We start from the raw sequence: 23220 nt of genomic DNA, 5'->3' as shown, positions 1-23220 counted from the left end.
TCTTTCCCAACATCAGGGTCTTTTCCAGGGAGTCTTCTCTTCTCATGAGGTGGCCAAAGTATTGGAGACTCAGCTTCAGGATCTATCCTTCCAGTGAGCACTCAGGGCTGATTTCCTTCAGAATGGAGAGGTTTGATCTTCTTGCAGTCCACGGGACTCTCAAGAGTCTCCTCCAGCACCAGAATTCAAAAGCATCAATTCTTCGGCGATCAGCCATCTTTATGGTCCAGCTCTCACTTCCATACATCACTACTGGGAAAACCATAGCTTTAACTATTTGGACCTTTGTTGGCAAGGTGACGTCTCTACTTTTTCAGATGCTGTCTAGGTTTGTCATTGCTTTTCTCCCAAGAAGCAGGCGTCTTTTAATTTCGTGACTGCTGTCACCACCTGCAGTGATCATGGAGCCCAAGAAAGTAAAATCTCTCACTGCCTCCATTTCTTCCCCTTCTATTTGCCAGGAGGTGATGGGACCAGTGGCCATGATCTTTGTTTTTTTTATGTTGAGCTTCAGACCATATTTTGCGCTCTCCTCTTTCACCCTCAATAAAAGGTTCTTTAATTCCTCCTCAGTTCTTCTGAGGCAGGAGCAAAATAGCAACCTAACCCGGGCCCTGCACCAAGAAGGGTTGGATTCTGCATGCTGGGTTGATTGTTCAGATTGATGCCTTTCCATTGATTATGCAGAATTCATTCTCCCTCTCGCAACTGACTAGTGTAGGGTAATGACATTATTTAGACCCGTTCTCCTCCTTATGCTGAAAGTGCTTACACTTCTGGTAGGGACCTGGGGGAATGAATGTGGCCCTTCAAGTCTTTCTATCTGGCCCCTGGGACTCTCCTCAAGCCACACACCCCTCTCCCCAGACTACATCCCTTACTGGGCCTCTTTCATGACTCCTGAGGGGTTTGGAGGGCTGGGGTGCATCCTTGAACCCCAATAATACCCCCTAGTCCTACGGTGGGACCGCCGACAAATATTCAAATTCTGGACAACAGTTTTCCAAGCAATGATTGCAATGCTCAAAGATCCCATTCCAACTTCATTGCAGCTTTCAACAGGATGATCAGTTGAAAGGATGTGTGACTTTCACTTTGGCATAAAAATCTGCGAAGTTTAGCATTAGCTGGGAAAAGCAACAACTCACAAATTGCATGTTGCCAAAGGCTTGGAGGACCCTGCAAAAATTCAATGCCATTTGGTGATGTTTTATCATATATACAACAAATACAGACGCACAGGATGTTCACTCCGTGGTACAATGTGAAATTCAGATTTCCTAATGCTCCTAAGTACTCTGCTTACCAGGTGTTAAGTCTTTGTGTGTGTGTGTGTGTGTGTGTGTGTGTGTGTATTCCATAAAATCAAAGGATTGTAGAATTGCAGTGTTGGATGACACCCCAAGGGTGCAAAAACCCTGTAGCGTAATTTGTACTTGTATTATTTTTTATTTGTTTGCTTTGCTTCGATGGAAATTTCAAAAAAGAAAAATGAAACAAGACTAAAACTCAAAGAAGTGGACCCGTAACGATGACATTTCTCCTTAAAGAAATAAATATATAAATGCAAACATGGGCTTGACATGATTTTAGCTTCCCCTTCCCCGCCAGTAAATGACCTCCCAGGCACCTCAAGGGGTGGGTGACCAGGCAATTGAATGAAGGGGTCCACGCATTCCCACAGCTTCCTTCCAAGCAAAGAGCCTTTGCCTTGGCTGTCTGCTGTGACAAACGAGGGAGCCATCAGCCGTGATTATGAGCTGCAGTCTAACTTCGTGAGCTTCTGCTCTTGTGTCCTCCCTACCCCTTTGTCTTCCTTCGGAGGGGTCCTTCTGTGCAAGGTTAAGCTTCCCAGAGCCCACTTAATCGCCTGGAGAGGCCCACACATCCAATCTCGTCTATCCAAATGAGCCTCCGTAGACGGGTGTTGCTTATCTGGAAAGCTTTCAGACAAGGAAGGGAGAAGGAGGAGGAAGAAGAAGAAGCAGAAGAAGAAGAAGGGGGGAAGGGGGGAGGGAAGAGAGAGAACTTTTAAATTCAGAAGAGAACAACATGTCAACATTCCTTAAACCATGATAAATGTAGCAAAAGCATCCCGCTTGTTCCAAGCAGTGGTGAGTGATGGTGATTTATGAGCGTGGAGATTTTTCTAAAGCAAGAGGTTTTCAGGGAAGAAAGAAAGGTCACCGTAAGTTAGGCCTTACATAGCTTATCTTGTTCCCCCGGCAGCCTGCAATTCCCTCTGAAGTAGTCGGTGTCAGATTACCTTGTCTTCCTCAGGAGAACCACCATTAATAACAATCATCATTGTGATAACTAAGAAAAGATACACACACCCCATTTTCCCCAAAACGTATTGTGCTTGGGGCCTTCTGACACCCACACATAGATAAAAGCAATGCATCATGGAGTGGGAACACAGAAGCGGCATACTGACCCCCAAAATATGATGAAGAGCAAATCAAGGAACCCAAAGGCAGGGAATAAAATCTTCTGTAAAGAAGGACGTTCAGGCTATGGCAAGTTCATGGCCTGGGGAGGAGACATCTGGAACACTCTCAGTTCCTGTCCAGACACAGGATCACTCTCTGGGGTTTGTAGTCTGGGGAGATGGGGCCTTCAAACTTCCAGGTTGGCTTTGTCAACTTCTCACGACTCTTTAACTCTGTCATGCTCCAGTGCGTGGCCTCAGGGGATGAGGTCCCAGTTGGTAACATCCCACCAAGGAGATCAGGGGTGAAGCTGCCTCAGTCCAAACAAACTAGGGTCAAGCACGGAGAATCCGTTCAGGAAAAAAACAGGGGCAAGGTCAAACAGCAGCCCAAGATCAACACCAGAAGGCACAGCTCAGTCAGGAGGAGAGATGAGAACAAGGAGATGGATATCTGAGCCGTTTCCAGTTGCTAGAAGTCTCAAAAGGAAGACCTTACATATTTTGGCCTCCCAGACCACACCCTAAGTACAGCTGTTGGTGAAGGAGTTTCAGGTATGACAAGCTCACAAGGAGGTTCCAGACTCATGAGGTTTAGGTTGACTCTGGGTCCGGAGACAGATGTTAATTCCTCGCTCTTCGGCTTGGACTTTTTGATGCCAGTGTTCTTCAGAACTGACATATCCCAGGGTCTTTTGCTGGATCTCCCTCTAGACATCCCCTCAAAGGGATCCTCAGTTCCAGAGGACTAAATTCCAGAAGATGTTAGCAATCATAAATGATGTCCACCCTTTCAAGAGGGTCTGTGTTAATATGGAATTCACATCTATGTGCCAGGAGCTCAGCCTACACTCAAGTAGGACCCTGGCAGAGACACATGCCCAACTGGCATGTTCTCTCCCTCCTGGTCTTTCGTTCGGGAGCTTCAAAAGCTTTCTTCCGCCTGAACACTGATGCCAACCGACACCGGCACACTTAGTGATCCACAGAGTTTGCGCATCTCGCATGACAGACCTCAGCAACTCAGCATTTTGGCTAATCTACTTTATTTACATATAAACACACACGGAGCACTGAAACATGGCTCCCTCTCTCTCTAGCATCAGAGAGCAAAGAGGGAAAAGAGCAAATGACAATAGTCCCACTTCACGGAACACAATAACACGAACAGCCTGTCTCCTTCACTTCCCACTCCGTGGAGTCAAAACATATGCCATCATGTGATAGACAAAAATCCCATGACTGCAATCATGGAGCAGGAATTCTAACATCTATGTGCCTTCAGCGTCTCACCTACCCCTGCAAACTGGCTGTTTTTGCAGGGGGAAGCAGATCAGTCCTCTGAGTGGAGGAATAGCTTTGAATCTCACAAAAGAACTTCATGCTATTTACCATCAGCTGACAATTGTCCACATTTAGCCTTTGGCCCAGTCAGCTCTGTCTGCCATTAAAACTGCCATCACTTCCTGTCCTGGGCAATTGCTTCCCAGGAAAGAGGGGAATAAAAATAAATAAATCAGGAGTGCAGCCATTAGTACTTACAAAGCAGAGAGGCTGCATAAATGGGAATCCGTCAGTCTCGGTTTAAATAGTTAATTACCAGCATTATAGTGTCTCCTTAGCAGCGTAAGTGTTATAATAAATGTAACGTATCTTCCTGCCAGAAGGCTGGACCCATAATGGATTGCTTTGTTGATGGTCTTGAATAGCTTGCTAATATTGATTGGAGAGAGAGAGAGAAAGAAAACTGGCAGCCTCCTCAACTGACTCTAAAAATAGCAAAACACAGGCATTGCAACAATGCAAAAATTGGGCTCCTAGTCTCAGTGATAAGCATGGGAACAAATTTGCCTCCCCTTAATTTACAGCTGAAAAGGATCTTTCTTTTGAGAGGAGGCAGAAATCATGGCAAAAACCCCCACTCAGTCCTCTTTTAAGTTTGGGGAGGAGGAGTTCAGCATTTGGTATGTCCTGAATTTTGAGATCCAACCCAATCTGTGTATATTTTTATGGGGGCTTGCTTAGTTTGCATGTTGTTGTTTGTGTGCATGCTGTTGAACACATGCAGGATGGGAGAATTAATCCCGGTCTTGCGCTGACAGACGGGAGCCCTGCAGTAATGTAAAAACAAAAAAATAAATAAGCAATACTGCTTTAGAAAAGGCAAGCAGGCAATTATCTGACTCTTGGAGAAGGTCTGCCAGCATCGCAGCCATAACCATAGCAACCAGACCAGGGTCTTCTACCTCCCATATCTGACATAGCATGGCATTTTCAGGGGGTAACACTCACTTCTCGACACTGAGTTGCTATTCTCCTGTCCTCCCGCCCCCAATGAACACAGAGGCCAGATTGCCTGGACTCAAAGAGTTAGCACATAATAGTCTATTTTATCCTGCTTACATCTCAGAAACCTGTGAGGCTGAAGCTACACCCCAATGAAGAGTTTTCCCAGTGTGTTTTCAGGACTCTTTCAAGAGAAGGGTATGGGCGTAGAGAGACTGGCAGCAACACAGCCCACAAAATGTGCAAATTGGTCCCTGAGAGCCTGTTTGGTGAGAATCCCTGATGCATCTCAGTGGCAAAGGAGCCAAAGACGATTAATAGGAGGTGTTGCCTTGCAGTTATTGCAGTTCTCTGTTGTAATCCTGACTGGAACGCGAGACCAGAGGCTGCAGCTTCAAGCATTCAGCCTTCCAAGGAATAGGCCATTTCAAGTTTCCCAGGACATTCTGCCGATGACCTTACAGTCTCCATGCCTTAGCGAAAAAAGAGGAAACAATACAAGTGAGATGGAGTCATTTGCAAATGTGCCACTGTGGACTCAACAGAAACAGGGAGCGGCTAGCTCGCGATACAAAATAAATGTCCACCTGCAGGGTGTTTTAGATTATCTTTCCCATCTTTGCTGTGCTGATTTATCACAAATAGTAAAAATCCGCAATGGGTCACACTCATTCTGATTGGAACCTCATAATGCCATTCTACAAATCTATGCCGGTGGGCACTATTTCGTCTTCTTCTTTGTGTCTTATCTTACTCTGTGCACTTGTAAGTCTGTACTTTTTATTTTTCAATAAAGAATATAAAATTTAAAAAATAGGAACGCCAACCAAGGAGCCACCAAAATTGCTGGGAATGCGGCTGTGGCTGGCACTAGACTGGTGACTGAGAGTGGCTGCAGAGACCATATAACACTGGTCCTAAAAGACCTACATTGGCTCCCAGTACTTTTCCAAGCACAGTTCAAAGTGTTGGTGCTGACCTTTAAAGCCCTAAATGGCCTCAGCCCAGTATACCTGAAGGAGCGTCTCCACCCCCACCATTTAGCCTGGACACTGAGGTCCATTGCTGAGGGCCTTCTGGTGGTTCCCTCCCTGCGAGGTTACAGGGAATCAGGCAGAGGGCCTTCTCAGTGGTGGCACCCTCCCATCAGATGTCAAGGAAATAAGCAACTACCTGACTTTTAGAAGACATCTGAAGGCAGCCCTGTTTAGGGATGTTCTTTATGTTTGATGTTTTATTGTGCTTTTAATTCTGTTGGGAGCTGCCCAGAGTGGCTGGGGAAACTCAGCCAGATGGGCGGAGTATACATAATAAATTATTGTTATTGTTATTGTTATTGTTACCGCTTGCACTTTTTCACAGCTGCACCTGTTATTACTCCTTTTTTCCAGAAGGAAAAGGGTTCCTAGTTCTGAGCACAAGAGCATACTCACCTCCTGTGGCTCCAACTGGAAAGGCAGAGCCCAACAACAACAACAACAACAACAACAACAACAACAACTTTATTATTTATACCCTGCCCATCTGGCTAGGTTGCCCCAGCCACTTTGGGCAGCTTCCAGGACCAAGAAAACCATCAAATCAAATCAGGTATCAAATCAGTAGGCTGTCCCTCTAACAGCTCTTCTCGCTGTCTTTTCACTAGTGCATGTTTCCCTATTGGTTTAGGAAACTTAATCAGAAACAGTTCCCAGGGCTGAGGACTCTAGAGATGACATGCCCAAAGTCACAAAGGTGCCTGCAGAGCCTGCACAAAGCTGCCTCTCTTGGCCTCACATGCACATGGGAGCTGATTTGGCAGGGAAACCACAAATCTCAACAAGTGGATCCGACAGAGCTTGTTAACGGAAGGACCGATACATCTTTCGGAGCCACCCATTCTTGCTGGATGTGTTCATAACTGGGCAGCTCCTCCAAGTTCACCAGAGAGGTGACAGCCAGCTTGTTCCTCAGCATCTTTGTCACCCCTCTTGATGTTGCTGGCATTCACTTTGCCAATCAGGACACAGAGCTCATGGGGCAGCTTCTTCATGACAGCAGCCAACACCTGACTTTCAACTAATAGCCTCCCCTCCAGAATTCTCTCTAACCCTTTTTTAAGGCCATCCAAGTTGGTGGCCATTTCTTCTTCTTCTTCTTCTTCTTCTTCTTCTTCTTCTTCTTCTTCTTCTTCTTCTTCTCCTCCTCCTCCTCCTCCTCCTCCTCCTCCTCCTCCTCCTCCTTCTCCGCCACCTTCGCCTCCGCCTCCGCCTCCGCCTCTGCCTCCTCCTCCTCCTCCTCCCTTTGGTGATCCCTCGTAGCCGAGTAAGATTGTCTTCCATAAACACATTTTCAATAATGAGTCCATAAGTGACTTTGGAGGTCAATTCTGGATCCTGGGGACATTGGTTTCCGGGCAGGAGTTGATCACGGTGTGGATTTGCCAATTGTGCCTTCCTCTTAGTGTGTTTCTTCCTTTCATCCTGAGTTTGAGTGTCTTCAAAGCCCGTGACACCTTTGGTAAAGGCTGTTCTCCAACTGGAGCGCTCGCAGGCAAGTTATTTCTGATTGTTGGTGTTTATACAGTGGTACCTCGGGTTAAGAACTTAATTCGTTCCGAAGGTCCGTTCTTAATCTGAAACTGTTCTTAACCTGAAGACCGCTTTAGCTAATGGGGCCTCCCGCTGCAGCTGCGCCACTGCTGCGAGATTTCTGTTCTCATCCCGAAGCAAAGTTCTTAACCCGAGGTACTAATTCTGGGTTAGCAGAGTCTGTAACCTGAAGCATCTGTAACCTGAAGTGTCTGTAACCCAAGGTACCACTGTACTACATTTTTTAAGATTTGCCTTGAGACAGTCTTTAAATCTCTTTTGTTGACCACCAGCATTACGCTTTCCATTTTTAAGTTGGGAATAGAGTAGTTGCTTTGGAAGACGATCATCAGACATCTGCACAACATGACCAGCCCAATGAAGTTGATGTTGAAGAATCATTGCTTCAACACTGGTGATCTTTGCTTCTTCTGGCCATTACTGCCTCCTCTGGAAAACAAATTCCATCATTTAACTATGCACTTCATGAAGAAGTGTCCAAGTGTCCCTGTTTTTTAGGAACCTCCCTGATTTAGAGAAGCTGTCCCACTTTCTGATTTGATCCTGGAATGCCCCACTTTTCCTTAGGGAATGGTAGGATGTCCATATTTTCATTTGGAGTTACCCAACCCCGGAACTGTCAGAAGGCAATCCTGTATAGGGAAGCTTTTATTATGTTTTAATATCTGTTGGAAGCTGCCCAGAATGGCCTGGGCAAACCAGTAAGATGTGTGGGGTATAAATAGTAAAATGATAATTATGGAATGGGACGTTCCTGTTTTCAATGGATAAATGTTGGAGGGGATGGACTTCATGTGTCCTTGTCAGGCTGCCAGAACCAACATTTGCCAGAACCATTTACCTCTTCCTTTAGCAGCCCTGGCCAGGCCTGGAGCCGATCTGCTTGCTTTTTAATAGTCCTTGAGAACTTGTAGTGCTCTGGCAGGCAAATAAGTATGTATTCAATCACCAGGCAGCACTTATCTTTTGCAATACAAAACACCCAACAAATTCAGCCACCAGAGGTTTGTTTGTGTGTGTTTTTAAAGGAAGATTGCCACTTGTACTATTGGTTTGAGATAAGGAAATGGAAATCTATAGGCCCTGTTAACATTTTTATTCTGCATGGTGTCATGTGTGTTAACAAATACTTATTCTTTTCCCATTTTTTCCCTTTTGTACTCTGCTGCAGCAGGCATAAATGATGCATGGATATTAACTTTTTCCAACAAGAGGTACTTACTGATCAAGCCAAAGGGGGCTGCTTTTTTGCACTCTCTCCACGAATGCTGTGGTTTTAGCTTAAACGTTTCCTTCTGCACTAACGTCTCTTTCCGTGCTTGCAATATATTCCTCCTGAATTTATTATGGCGCTCCTCGAACAACAGTGTCAAAGCGCCTCACCGGGTTATGCCTTTTTGGCAGAGATTTATGGGTGGTAATTATGTGCGGCGTGCATAACGAAAAATCTAAAATCAATTGCGCACTTTACGTTTTTACTGTGTGCTTATTAATTTCAATTCCCCCCCCCTTGGAGGGGGCATGTAATTGATGTGCTGTGCATTGCAAATGTGGGATGCATGACAAATCTTTTGGAAGCAGATATGGGTGCCCTATAAAGGATAGGGGCATATTGACCACCCCCAAAACAGCAAGGAAATGTGGAATGACCGATGATACAAGCAGCGGTTTTCTCCTTGGAGAGGTAACCCTGTACCCCAGATTTGTTAGTTCCATCTAGTCTTTGAATCCCTCATTTTCAAAATGCATACAGAATAACGATGGAACTGCCTTTCAGGATTCATACATGGGTGTTTGCCTTGCCTCCTAATGACAAATGATTATGAAATGCACAACTAATCAATCCACTGTGGGTATCCCATGGCCATTTTCACCTTGTGTGTCACGGGATCCTCTGTTCTATCGGGTAGAAGCAGAGTGGTGTTGGGCTTGAAGTCTGGTCCTCAGGGATGGAAGTGCTCTCCTCCAGATGTTGCAGAAGGTGAACAATGATTACAAATTATCATATGTGGTGGGAATGTATTCATATGCGGTTATCATATGCGGTGGGAATGTAAGAAAGTAAACAACTTCTGGGAAATGATATATAATGAGATGATAAAGATGTTGAAATATACATTTTTAAAGAAACCAGAAGGATTTTTACTTGGCATTATAGGTGAGGATATTAATAGACAAGATGTTGATTTTTTAAAAAAATGCAACAACAGCAGCAAGAGTATTGTTAGCCCAGAAATGGAAGCAAGAAGAAATTCCGACGAAAGAAGAATGGCAGATAAAATTAATGGACTATGCAGAATTAGATAAAATGACAGGAAGGATTCGAAACTTGTGGGACCAGAGATTCACAGAGGATTGGAAGAAATATATGAACTATTTGAAGAGCAACTGTAATCAACAAATTACGCTAGTAGGACTACAAGAAGTTTTGTAAGGAGAAATGTATGAAGCATTGCAAAGTAGAAAAAGAATAGAGATATTAGTTTTGAGAGTTAAATGTAATAGTGGAAGTAAGAAATGTATATAAGTGAAAAGATTGGAAAATTTTCAGATGTGATTGATGGAAGTAAAAAAAAATTGGTGTAAGAAGTGAAAGTATGTTTAATCACTGCTGAAAATGATATGTTGAAAAATTAATAAAAAATTATATATTTTTTAAAAAAGATGTTCCAGAAGGTGAAGCACACCTGCCGGCTCTCTCCATTGCCCATCCTGCAGAGTCTCACTGGGGAGAGTGGATGACCTTTGACCAGCCCGTGGTGGGGGATGAGAAGGAAGGGGCTGGAGTATATGTGGTATCACTGAATACTTCTACTGAACATTGCTGGGGAGGAGGAATGGCCTGCTTGCAGCAATAACCCCCCCCCCACCCCAGCAGCAGTTTTCAATGGCTGAATTGCTTCACTAAATATAGACAGAATAGGTTGGCACTGCCTGACCTGCTGCTGCCACTAAGCCTCTGAGCAAATTGGACACCTGACTTTTCACCTAGCATCTACCATGTGGAATTATTCATTTATCGATTCATTTTCTGCTGTGCATTGTTTCTACAAACCTGTATCTTAATTCTGGATTTTAATTTATTTTTTATGTCTCTCTCTCTCTCTCTCTTTTAAAAAAACAACAAGCCCGAGATCTTCAGTTTTTTAAAATAATGAATGTTGGTGCAGCTAAAAGTTTGCAATAAATATGTACATAAATTAAATTTTAAATGGAAAACAAAACTCTGCAGTTAAAAACCCCCAACATAAATGGAAACTATAGCATTACAGAGTGTACTATTATACAAATGATTATCAATGATCCTTTTTTATGGGAGAGGGACATCCTTGTCCAGGTTTCAGCAGGGAAAAGTGTTTCTTTTACTGCACAACTGAGACAACTGTCTGGATGTAATGATATATATGTCCAGGAGGTAATGGATGATGCTTAGAGAATTTCTCATATGATAACACATCAAGGGGATTCAGCATTTTGCATAAAGATAAAATTTCCCTATAAACTGTAGCATGCGATGGTTGCTTTCCTGCATCTGCAAGCAGCAGGGTATCACTGGAACAATTGCTCAGATAATGTGCTGGCATTTCAGGGCTCTCAGATTCTGTCCCCCCCCCCCATGTTTCCTACCTCCCTGTTTCATGTATGCTTCCCCACACTTCAAGCACCTGGACTCAATTAACAAGATGCAAGAAGGACTGTTGCCACACACTTCTACTGCTCTGCTTTCCCTTTTTTACCGGAAAAATCCGAGGGCTCCCTTGGACAAAAAGTAAAGACACCAACCAGAGTAGATTGGAGCAAATCAGCAGCCTGTAGGCTTGGCCTTTATTGACTGTTGCAACAGGGTGCTCCCCTCACTTGCAGGTGAGAGGAAAGACACAGAAAAATGGTGTGCAAGACCTTATAAAAACTTTTGAAATTCCCCTCCTCTAGGTCAAGCCCACCCCCAGAAACATCATGCATACATTACAGAAAGGAGGGGTTGAAGGAGGAGTTGTGGTGGTAACCTGAGTGTCCTGTCACCTGGCTGGTTCCCTTCTCCTCCTCCCCATGAGTCATTTTCTGAAGACAAAAGGTAGTCGCAGTTTCCTGCCCCCTGAGGGAAGATCTGATCATTGTCCTTTGTTCCAGTCCATGCTGAATCCATTCCCATATGCAAGTTCTTTGTGATCTTGATTGTCTTCTGTCTAGGACCATCAGGGTTGGCATAGCAACTGGGCAGGGCTCCTGTGGATGTGCTGGGATGGTGAAGGGATTATGGTGCCCTGTATCAAACCTTCCCCATTTTGTAGTCCTTCGTTCATGGAGTAAAATAAAAGTAGAACAGTGCAAATCTGATGCATGGTTGATTTTCTATGAATTTATAACAGAAGCGTAGCGTATGTAGTGTGTGAGTGTGAGTGTGTGTGAAGTTTGTACAAACTGAATGATGGGCTACACCTTGGAAAGGAAAAAAATACGATCATGTGCATAGTTCTCAGCAATCCTTGTTTGAAGATAGTAAACTTGCACATCACTCAGCCACTTGTTAACCAACGCTTTCTACTTCTGAGTCAGATGAATGGTAAAATAATTAGCTGAGTGGTTTCTTGTAGTATAAACTCCAACAACTGGGAAACACTGGCCTGCGAGCGCTCCAGTTGGAGAACAGCCTTTACCAAAGGTGTCATGGGCTTTGAAGGCACTTGAACTCAGGATGCAAGGGAGAAACGTGCTAGGAGGAAGGCACGCTTGGCAAATCCACACCGTGATCAACTCCCACCCGGCAACCTATGTCCCCACTGTGGAAGGATGTGTGGGTCCGGAATTGGCCTCCACAGTCACTTACGGACTCATTGTTAAAACTGTGTTTATGGAAGACAATCACGGCTACGAGTGATTGCCAAAGAAGAAGAAGAAGAAGAAGAAGAAGAAGAAGAAGAAGAAGAAGAAGAAGAAGAAGAAGATGATGATGATGATGTTGGGAATCTGAATACGTGCAGCTACTCACACAGAATCATTTAGGGTTTGGCAGACAGCCAAGGCAATGTGAAGGAGTAAGTCTGCCTGGTGATGCAGAGGCATGGAGACAGTTCCATGATTGGTCAAGCTCTCTCACGGGAATAATGATTAATGGCCTACTAACTGGTACGAGTTTGAGTTGAGTGTAGGAGTTGGAGGTTGAGAGTTGTGAGTCGTGTATGAGAGAGCTAGCTAAAGATCCGTGTTCTGTTCTGTTCCTGTAAATAGTCCACTGTATATAATAAACACCTAACTACAAGTTCCTGGTTCCTGCTTCGTCCATCCTGTCTGCAGCCAAGTTGCCAATTGATTTCGTGAACTCTGTGTTTACTCTGCTAGGTCTGGCTAAGGTCCTGCAACTATTCAGGAAGTTGCGAAACATCAACAGGTTTTGCCAATAGAAGAAGCCTAAGATATCTAGTGGACACCCATCTTGGTGTCCACCAGATATTTTGGACAACAATGCCCATCATCCATGACCACTGCCCAAGCTGGCTTGGGCTGGTGGGAATTGTAGTCCCAAGCACTAGCTTGAGAGATGAGCATTTAGGGCAGGCATAGGCAAACTCGGCCCTCCAGATGTTTTGAGACTACAATTCCCACCATCCCTGACCACTGGTCCTGTTAGCTTGGGATGATGGGAGTTGTAGTCCCAAAACATCTGGAGGGCCGAGTTTGCCTATGCCTGATTTAGGGTTTCAGCATCACTTGGTGTGCTCTGAGTCTATCTGTGGATGCGGAGACACTGCCCTGCTCTTTGGTGCTGCAGGCTTGGGGGAAAGAATGGCTTTTGGAATGCTATAGTTAATCAGTTTTGGAAAGGGTTATAGCCAGGTGTGAAGGCAGCAATGCTTCTGAATACCAGTTGCGAGAAACCACAGGAGGATTGAGGGCTCTTGTGCTCAGATTCTGCATATAGGTTTCCCATAATGGACAGTTAGTTGGCCATTGTGAGAACAGCATGATGTGCTAGATGAGCCTTTGGCCCGATCCATAAGCCTCTTCTTCTGTTCTGATATTCAAATACCTCTGTATCACACAAACACACAGACATACACACACAGCTCAATCAGGTGGTTTTTGCTTGAACATTCATCCTGATTTGTTTGCTCAAAGCTTTCATGGAGGTCAGGCAATGTCCAGTCTTTATTGAGCAATTATTCGGATGTGTGTGTGTGTGTGTGTGTGTGTGTGTTATGCAACATTCATCTTGAATCCATCCCATTTTGCCTGCATGGTGGTAATGCACCTTCCCATTAGTCATTTGTTCATCACACCTCTTCTACTGCGTTTTTGCTGCTACTTTCTGAAACACAGGAATGTATTACACACACACACACACACACACACACACACACACGGCAACAAAGTGCTCTAATCGACTTTAAATGTGGAAACCCAAAGTTTGGGTGTGTGTCAGACCCTTTCAAGTTTCCCTATTTTCCTTTTTTTAAAAAAATAATATTTATTAAAGTTTCAAAAATGTTACAAAAATGAAAAAGAAAAAGAAAATAAGAAAAATACAAAATACAGAAAAATAAAAACAATTAAAAACATTTCAATCTTTCTATGTCTTGTCTTTCATTTACTTGTTTCCCTGACCTCCTCACACCTCCCTTTTTTGTATACTAATTCAATTAGCAGTTTCAGCAAATCCTTTCCATTTTTGCTTTTATCTTAATTTATCTTAATATATTGTAACTTTACATTCTCACCTATTCATAATCCAATTTTACCTAATTCTATAGCATTACTGCTAAAACCACATAACTTCATTCCCGCATCTTTCTAACATTCCTTAATTTTACAGTGTTTCTGTAAATAGTCTTTAAATTTCTTCCAATCTTCTTCTACCGACTCTTCTCCCTGGTCTCGGATTCTGCCAGTCATTTCCGCCAGTTCCATGTACTCCATCACAAGTTTCCCTATTTTCCAGGGGCAGTCCTGGATTTACAGAAGCCATCCTGGTTTCTGATTTGATCCCTGAATGTCCCGCTTTCCTTTAGGACATCCCTATTTTCATCAGGGGATGCAGGTGGCACTGTGGGTCATACCACAGAGCCTAGGACTTGCCAATCAGAAGGTTGACGGTTTGAATCCCCACAAAGGGGTGAGCTCCCATTGCTTGGTCCTTGCTTCTGCCAACCTAGCAGTTCGAAAGCATGTCAAAGTGCAAGTAGATAAATAGGTACTGCTCCGGCGGGAAGGTAAACACCGTTTCCGTGTGCTGCTCTGGTTCGCCAGAAGTGGCTTAGTCATGCTGGCCACATGACCCGGAAGCTGTACGCCGGCTCCCTCGGCCAGTAAAGCGAGATGAGTGCCGCAACCCCAGAGTCGGCCATGACTGGACCTAATGGTCAGGGGTCCCTTTACTTTATTTTCATCAGAGAAATGTTGGACAGAATGGAATTACGTGACAGCTGAGCCCAGGAGAAAAATAACTCTATAACCTTTAGAAGACATCTGAAGGCAGTCCTGTAAAGGGAATGTTTCTTTTTTTAATGTTTAATGTTTCATTATATTTTAATTTACGTTGGAAATCGCCCAGAGTGGCTGCGGCAACCCAGTCAGATGACTCAGTAAAATTGTTGTTGTGGTTGTTGAATGGGACGTCCCTATTTTCATTGGAGAAATGTTGGCAGGTGTGCTTGTTTCCCTCCCACAAAATATTGACAGTCTGGAGGCATCCACAAACACTCCACCACCAGCAGGAACAGCAAGATTTGCTTCGAATGCCACACTTGTAATTTCCTGATGCAAAAATTTGGGTTCCCTTCGTGCCCGCTTTAGATTCCTTTATGCAGTCTCTGACCTCCTTTTTTGTACATTTCCTCCATGGAATTCTCAGCTGCCCTGTTAGAGGGAAAATACTGAACGAGATGGACTACCAAACTGATGCTGGCCGGCACTTCTTATTTTCTTAAGAGCGGCTCTCTGTGACTAAGGGCACGGCAATGTTTTTGGAGCCTTTTTGTTGTTGTTGCCTTGCTATTTTCCTCCCGACAGTCTCAGCAGGCCCCTGAAAGTATGACAAATGCTATTGTTACTTAGCCAGCCAGACCTGCATTTGTTTCAATCTGCCACTCAGTGAGCGAGGAGGAGTAGACACTGTTCAATTTCATTTGCCACCAACAGAACTTCCTCTTCCTCCCATTTAGAAGCAATTGCATTAAGATTATCCATAGAGATCTTCCAATGGGCTTTGTTTTTAATCCTAATTAGGAGCCGCTGATGGCAGGTTCTTAACACATCCCTGGCTTGGCGGTGAGAGGAGTAGTTTATGTCCTTGTGGCTGCGTCTCGGGAGAGAGGGAGGGAGGGACGAGTGCAGTGAATATAAATGTATAGCTAATGCATTCCACGCACACCCTTTCCCAAAGCATGGGTTGTGGCTTTTAAATACTCCGGAAACACTCCGTTTCAATTGCTTTCACTAATTGAGCTCATGGAATCAGCACCACATAAGTGCCAAGTAGCAATGAGCGAGCTCTCCTTGGCTCATCTCAGAGTCCATGAAGCTTTCGTGAAGAATGCATTAAAAAACACACCCCAAACTCCTCCAACCACTCATTCCCCCCTCATGCTTCCATCTCCAACAATTATTTATTTATTTATTTATTTATTTATTTATTTATTACCCACCCATCAGGGTGAACACCTGGGTGAACATCCCTAATTTAAAGGTGAACATCCCTAATTCGCACTTGCCAAAACAAGACACAGCCATCCTTTGAAATTCACACTTCTCCGAATTTTGTGATGCAGTGAATTTTACAATGAGATAAACTGTATATATTGCAGTGTCCACAGGAAAAAAAATAATGCATTTGTTTATAAAAATAGCATACAGAAATGCATTATATTAGACTTTGATTTCTGGCCTGGGATCACTGTGTGCAGATCATGGGGAATAATAATAATAATAATAATAATAATAATAATAATAATAATAATAATAATAATTATACCCCATCTGGACGGCTCCACACAGAATATTAAAAACATGATAAAACATCAAATATTAAGAACTTCCCCAAAACAGGGTTGCCTTCAGATGTCTTCTAAAAGTCAGTTAATTGTTTATTTCCTTGACATCTAGTGGGAGGGTGTTCCACAAGGCAGGCACCACTACTGAGAAGGCCCTCTATCTGGTTCCCTGTAACCTCGCTTCTGGCAGTGAGGGAACCGCCAGAAGGCCCTCGGCACCAGACCTCAGTGTCCGGGTAGAACGATGGGGGTGGAGATGCTCCTTCGGGTATACTGAACCGAGGCCATTTAGGGCTTTAAAGGTCAGCACCAACACTTTGACTTGTGCTCAGAAACATACTGGGAGCTAATGTAGGTCTTTCAGGATCAGTGTTACATGGTCTCGGCAGCACTTCCCGGTCCCCAGTCTAGCTACCGCATTCTGGATTAATTGCAGTTTCTGGGTCACCTTCAAAGGTAGCCCCACATAGAGCGCATTGCAGTAGTCCAAGCGGGAGATAACTAGAGCATGCACCACTCTGGTGAGACAGTCTGCGGGCAGGTAGGGTCTCAGCCTGTGTACCAGGTGGAGCTGGTAGAGAGCGGTCCTGCTAGTTCCCCTCTTCCCTAACCACAACAAAAGCCCACAAAGCTTGGCTGTGCACACACCCAACACCTAAAACACATATAATCCTGGGAATGTTAGTTTGACCTCCCTGAGCTACAACCCCAAGCACCTGTAACAAACCGCAGTTCCCAGTCTGCTTTGAGGGGAAGTCATGTGTTTTAGATGCATGGAGTGCATGCAGCTCTTATCTGCAACAAATGGGAGGGTGTTAACCTGCAGCAGGAATGCCATCTTGGCTCCATGACCTAGGGCTGTGGGGAGCATGCAGCATGCACTGAAATTTGTGGGTGCCCGGCCCCTTCATGGGGAATATTGTGGGTGCTCGGCACCCAGGGCCCCAGGGAGTTGGCACCTATGACCTCCAGCAAGGAAGGGCTCGTTGGAGGCAGGATCAATTCCTGGCATGCAACAATGCCAAGAGGTTTGTGTGCCATGCTGTTTTTACAACCTATATTTTAATAATTTGGTTTTTTAAATATTGTTTCAGTTCTGTTAGGGTTTTTAACTATGATCTTTTATACATTTTTAGCTTTTTGAATTTTATCTGTGTTGTTTTAATTTGTGTAAGCTGCCTTGAGTCCTGGTCAGGGTAAAAAGTTGAATCATCATTATCATACAGCTAAACATTTTGTGAATCTTTGTACTTTTGTCCATTTGCTTTATTTATTTTTCCTGATTTGAACTATAAAATGGTGATTTTGGTGAGTCAAAATGACAGTACCCCTAAATATTTTTTAATAAAAAAAAAAAACACTGATTATCATCATCACCATTTGTTGTTGTTGTTTAGTCGTTTAGTCGTGTCCGACTCTTCATGACCCCATGGACCAGAGCACGCCAGGCACTTCTGTTTTCCACTGCCTCCCGCAGTTGGTCAAACTCATGCTGGTAGCTTCGACAACACTATCCAACCATCTCGTCCTCTGTCGTCCCCTTCTCCTTGTGCCCTCCATCTTTCCCAACATCAGGGTCTTTTCCAGGGAGTCTTCTCTTCTCATGAGGTGGCCAAAGTATTGGAGACTCAGCTTCAGGATCTGTCCTTCCAGTGAGCACTCAGGGCTGATTTCGTTCAGAATGGATTGGTTTGATCTTCTTGCAGTCCATGGGACTCTCAAGAGTCTCCTCCAGCACCAGAATTCAAAAGCATCAATTCTTCTTGCAGTCCATGGGACTCTCAAGAGTCTCCTCCAGCACCAGAATTCAAAAGCATCAATTCTTCGGCGATCAGCCTTCTTTATGGTCCAGCTCTCACTTCCATACATCGTGACAGGGAAAACCATAGCTCTAACTATATCATCACCATTAGGATGAAAATAAAATAGTTTTTGTTGGAAGGCAAACTGCAGCAGAAGAGAAACAGTGCTGCATGCAATTATATAAGGGAGTGGAGCAGGAACGGATGCCTTCTTGTATCTCTAATTGCCAGTTCCCCACCCATTTCTCTTGCCCTCTGCTTGCTTCAGATGGCTGCCTTGTGAGGCTTCTGCAGACCTGCTCAACAGCTGAGCCAGTGACTCATCTCCTCTCCCAGCTTGGGATTTCATCATTTGAGGCTTCCAACAGACAGACAAATATTGCAACATATTTTTCAAAAAAAATGCTATTTATATCACATTATGATTTGTAGCTTTCTGGTTTATAATGGGAACAATTAGGAAGATGAAACAGTTCTCCACAAGGCATATATTCTGCATGGAAAATAAACCAGAGGATGGGGGGGCGGGGGAGAGACAACAGAGAGCCCCTGCCTGCCTGTGGGTGCTGTCATGTTTCCGCAAAGGCATTTATCTGCTGGGCTGTTGCAACGGCTGAGGACTAAAATAGCATTGCAGGGACACCTGCGCCACATAGATTGAAAGCAGAAGCACTCCATGCACCATAATTCCAGAGCTGACAGGTGTTATTGTGGCTGATTCCTCCGGCTCTTACTGTGTTGATGTACACGCAGACTATGCTTCATCAGTCCTAAAATGTTTCGTGCACATCTCCAGGGTGGAAGCTGAGATATGTACCTGCGACACGTGGATCCCAGTTGACAGAGGGGACTTGGATGTGATGGATACTGGAAGGGACACACTATCTTCTACAGAGCAGTATTTCCCATTAAAACCCTTCAGGCTTTGCCTGTCGCTGTCTACACAGGTTTATCAACCTTCAGCCTTCCTTGTTTCTTTCCACCCATGCCAACAAGATCTTCCAGGCCCAGCGCCCTATGTGTGGATTGGGCCCTCTGGCCCACCCACAAAAGAGGACATTGATTTGCATAAAGATTGAGATATATGCAAATTTGTCTCTGCTTTTGCAGGAGGCATGGAGGGTCTGAAAATAAATAAGTGGCCAGGCACGGAATAAAATCCCAGCAGGCAGAATGTGAACAGGCGAAGCTTTCCCCACAATGGTATCTCCATGCCAAAAAAGTGTTTGACATGTTGAATTTTTGTCTGCCACACAGACAAGGCACAAGAACACTCCTTCCCTCCAATGCCAGCCCTAAGCAAAAGTCTAGGCTTCAGTCATGTACCCAACTTACCTGGGAGTACGCCCCACTAAACACAAAGAGGCATACATCTGAGTAGACATGCATACCATTGCACTATAAGTTATCTATACAATGAATTCTTAACCAATGTCTAGAGAGAAGCACAGAAAACACGCTTGGGTCTCTTTGCAAAGTTTCTCCTTTTTGCATTTCCATTTTGTTTTTTTGGAGGGGTGTATTTCTTTCCCACTTGTGTAGTAGTATTTGCACAAAATAACTTCTTGAGAGCGCTTGATCTCATACAAATCCACTATCGGAAAGTCACATCCTGGTTGCTAGAAAAAGAGAAGGGCAAACTATGGACAGTCTAAGGCCTAGAAAATGAGGCAGAAGCAGGAAAAATGCACTAAAGGCGAGGGGAAAACAATAGGCCTTTAGTACTCTGGGGGATTTCTATTGCCTGATATCTAAACAACTCGCTCATCTAACACAGCTCTGACTTCACTCACTGGCTAAGAATACTGAAAGGTGGGAGCATCCATGCTGGATCATCTGAAAAAAATAGTTTAGAAGGGTACCTGCACATTTTGCTTTGTAACTTTCTTTTTAGGAGTGCTAGAGATCTACTCTTTTATAAAAGGAAACCTCAGATCCCTGGTTCCCTGCCGGCTGTGGGCCTGGTAAATTACATTTAATACATACCTCTTGGCAGTCCTTCATGACTTCCATTGGCTCATATTTGTACGCCAAAGGTGTTAGCAGGAAATAGTACCTTTACATTGGTCAACAACAAATTTGTTGTCTGCATTTTTTCAGTTGATTTAGGACGAATCTGATGCGCTGAATCCAAAAATCACATTGGTTTTGCTCAATCAGGTCAAGTTTTTGAGCTATGGCCACATGTCATTTTTTTACGTTTTTGTTCACATGTATGCTTGTGTGGAGCATTTTAGAAGAAGTTGGTGGGGGTAAAATGCCATGTCGAATAATTGTTTTGATTGGAAATGATTATTTTAATGACAAGAAGTATTCAGGTCCGATAGTTCTGGGTGATTATGTTGAAAAGAGATCAGTTTGAAGTCATAAAACCTCGAAATCTTCCATAAATTGGTGCGGCAAAACATAAAGTTGGGGGATCAAAACTAAGTTAATGGGGCAGCTGCATCACGAAATATCCTGATCTTCAATCAGCACGTCGTCCTGTAGCTCATTGTGATGAAATTCCAGTGCCTATCTTCGGAGAACTTCCTGACATTAGTGATGAAGATGCCTCCAGTGTTGAAGTACATGAAGAAGAAGTGGTTCTTGAAGATGATGCTCCACATCCATTTTCTCAAAAGGAGTTGAATGATCTAGTTCGCGACCTCAGCTTGTCAAAGGACTCTGCCGAACTGTTGGCATCCAGATTGAAGGAAAAAAACCTCTTCTCTGACAGTGCTCGCATCAGCTTCTTCCGCAACAGGCATCAAGAGTACCTCCATTTTTTCTAGGAAGAGAAGGACTTGGTGTACTGTGCAGATATTGCGCAGCTTCTGCTCAAGCTTGGAGTGCCACAGTACGAATCCAAAGATTGCAGACTGTTCATTGACAGCAGCAAGCGATCACTGAAATGTGTTCTGCTACACAACGGCAACCAGTTTGCCTCTATACCCCTGGCTCACTCGAGTACACTGAAGGAGAACTATGAAGCGGTGAAGTATGTGCTGGAGAAAATTAGTGGGAGTTCAGAACTTAACTGGTTAAGTGTTCTGAGCTGTGCGTCACTTTCTGACGTCAGCTGTAGAAGCTGGGAGGAGTCTGGGAGGAGACTGTACTGTTGTTGTTCTCTCTGTGTGTCTTGAGAGAGACGGACATGTTTTAACATGGCTGCAAGCAGTGATGGACAAATGTTTGAATAAAAGCTGTAAATAGACGGATCTGTCTGTGTATGCTTGCATGGAGCAAGGGAGAAAAAGACTGTTTTACACCGCTGTAAGCTACTCTGCTGAGCCGTGGCCAAAGAGACAGCAGACTTTGGTGCGCAGCTAGAAGGAAGCGTGCCGGACGCTGCAAATGACTGATTGGGATCGTAAAGCTGTCTGAGATCGCGGCTCCATCGATCTAGCTCAGAGATCGTTATCTCGCACAGGTTATGGGAAGGTCAGTAAACGCTCGTAAAACAGTCGGTGTGAGCTCCAGGAACGCTTTGAAGTCGGCACGGAAGCTAGCTGGAGGTTGGAAGCTGCATTCCTTGAGTCTAGCCTAATGCCGGGAAGCAGAGGGAGTTTTTGCCTGCTTCCGAGAGACAGTGAGAGCTTCTGATACAGAAAGCTGGCTGGAGCTGGAAGCTGAGACGCAGCTGCTGTCGTTTCTCCACGGAAGGGTGAGGCAGAGAAGCTGTACCTGATCGTAAGTAAGCTTGGGCCCCCTTGGGAGAACGGGAAGAAAATGGCAGAGAGCCAAGATATGCCGGTGGAAAAGCTCACTTTAACAAGTTGGGCAACCTGGAGCAGAAGAATAAGGGGCTGGTTCTTGGTCACTGGGCTTTGGGAAGGAAGCCAGTCAGAGCCAGCTGAAGCAGGCTGTGAATCTGCGGTGCCTGGAGATGGCAAGCAGAGAATGCAACAGGAGCTGAATATGCTCAGAGCATGCGTTGATGCTTCACTGAGACCCCATTTGAAAGGTGTACAGACACCAGGGGCTGCCTGGAATGTGCTGCGAAGTTTGTGTGAAACTGCAGCAGGAGGCCAGGGCCCTGGAGAAGAAATGGAGAGCCCCAAGATGGCTGCGGCCCCAGTTCCCGGTACTTCAGTCTCAAGGAGCACTGTTGGGCAGATCGGGGGGGCGAAGAGTTCCAAAGGCAAGTTTAAGAAACTTTCCACTGTTGCTGAAGCGGAGAGCAACTTCAGCAGGGGCCAGGCTGGTGGGAGGTGCCGTTCCAGGAGAAGGAAGGCCAGGCCAGCTGGGAGGAGCCCCGGGCAGTGTTTTTCCACTGGAATACAATGCCTGCATGGCCTTGTTTGAGCACAGCTGTGTGGAAAATTCCAAGCTTAGCTTTGTCATCGACTCTACAGCTAACCGCAACATGGTTCCAGAGACCCCTGCAGTCGAGATGTGGAATTGCACGGCAGTTCCAAAAGGACAAAGGACTGATAAGTTTGCTAATGCCTATTTTTCTGTTTTGCAGGAACAGATGGGTTTTTGTATCGTCCCAGAGGCGGATCATTGTTTGTTATCTGTGCCTTATTTGTTAAGTAAGGGGTTCAAAGTTTGTTTTGAAAATGATGTCTGCACAATATCCAGAGGAGGGAGGTTACTTGCCACGGTTAAGAAGGGGCAGAATGATCTTTTCATTCTTAAAACGTCTCTTGGGGGTGAGGGGAAGGTTGAGAGAGCACAGGCGCAGCGTGCTACAGTTCCCACTCATGTTCAATGTGCTTGTGCATGGCATCAGAGGACCAATCATAGTTCTCTAGAAGAACTGCAAGTGCTTCCTGAGGTTACCAGAGGGTGTAAAATTAGAGATTGTGGACGTGCCATTAGTTGCGCCACATGCAAGCAGGCGAAGGTGAGGGGGTGCAGTTACCCAAAGGTGGAACGGGTTGCCACTAAACCTTTTGAGCTGGTTCACATAGATTTGGCCGGTCCTGTCAAGGAACCAAGTCTGGGAGGGGCCAGGTTTCTGCTAACTTTTTTGGATGATTTTTCGCAGAGCACCTGGACCCACGGTCTCAAATCCAGGGACGATGCAGCACAGCTGATCAAGAGCTGGGTTGAGGGGGTGGAACAGAGATTCTCCACCAGGGTTCAAGCGATCGTCAGTGACAGAAATGATAGGTACACTGGTTCTGCTTTGCAGC

The sequence above is a fragment of the Podarcis erhardii genome (genome assembly GCF_964252035.2).
Source record: "Podarcis erhardii genome assembly, chromosome: 8".
NCBI lineage: Eukaryota > Metazoa > Chordata > Lepidosauria > Squamata > Lacertidae > Podarcis > Podarcis erhardii.
This window is presented reverse-complemented; position numbering follows the sequence as displayed.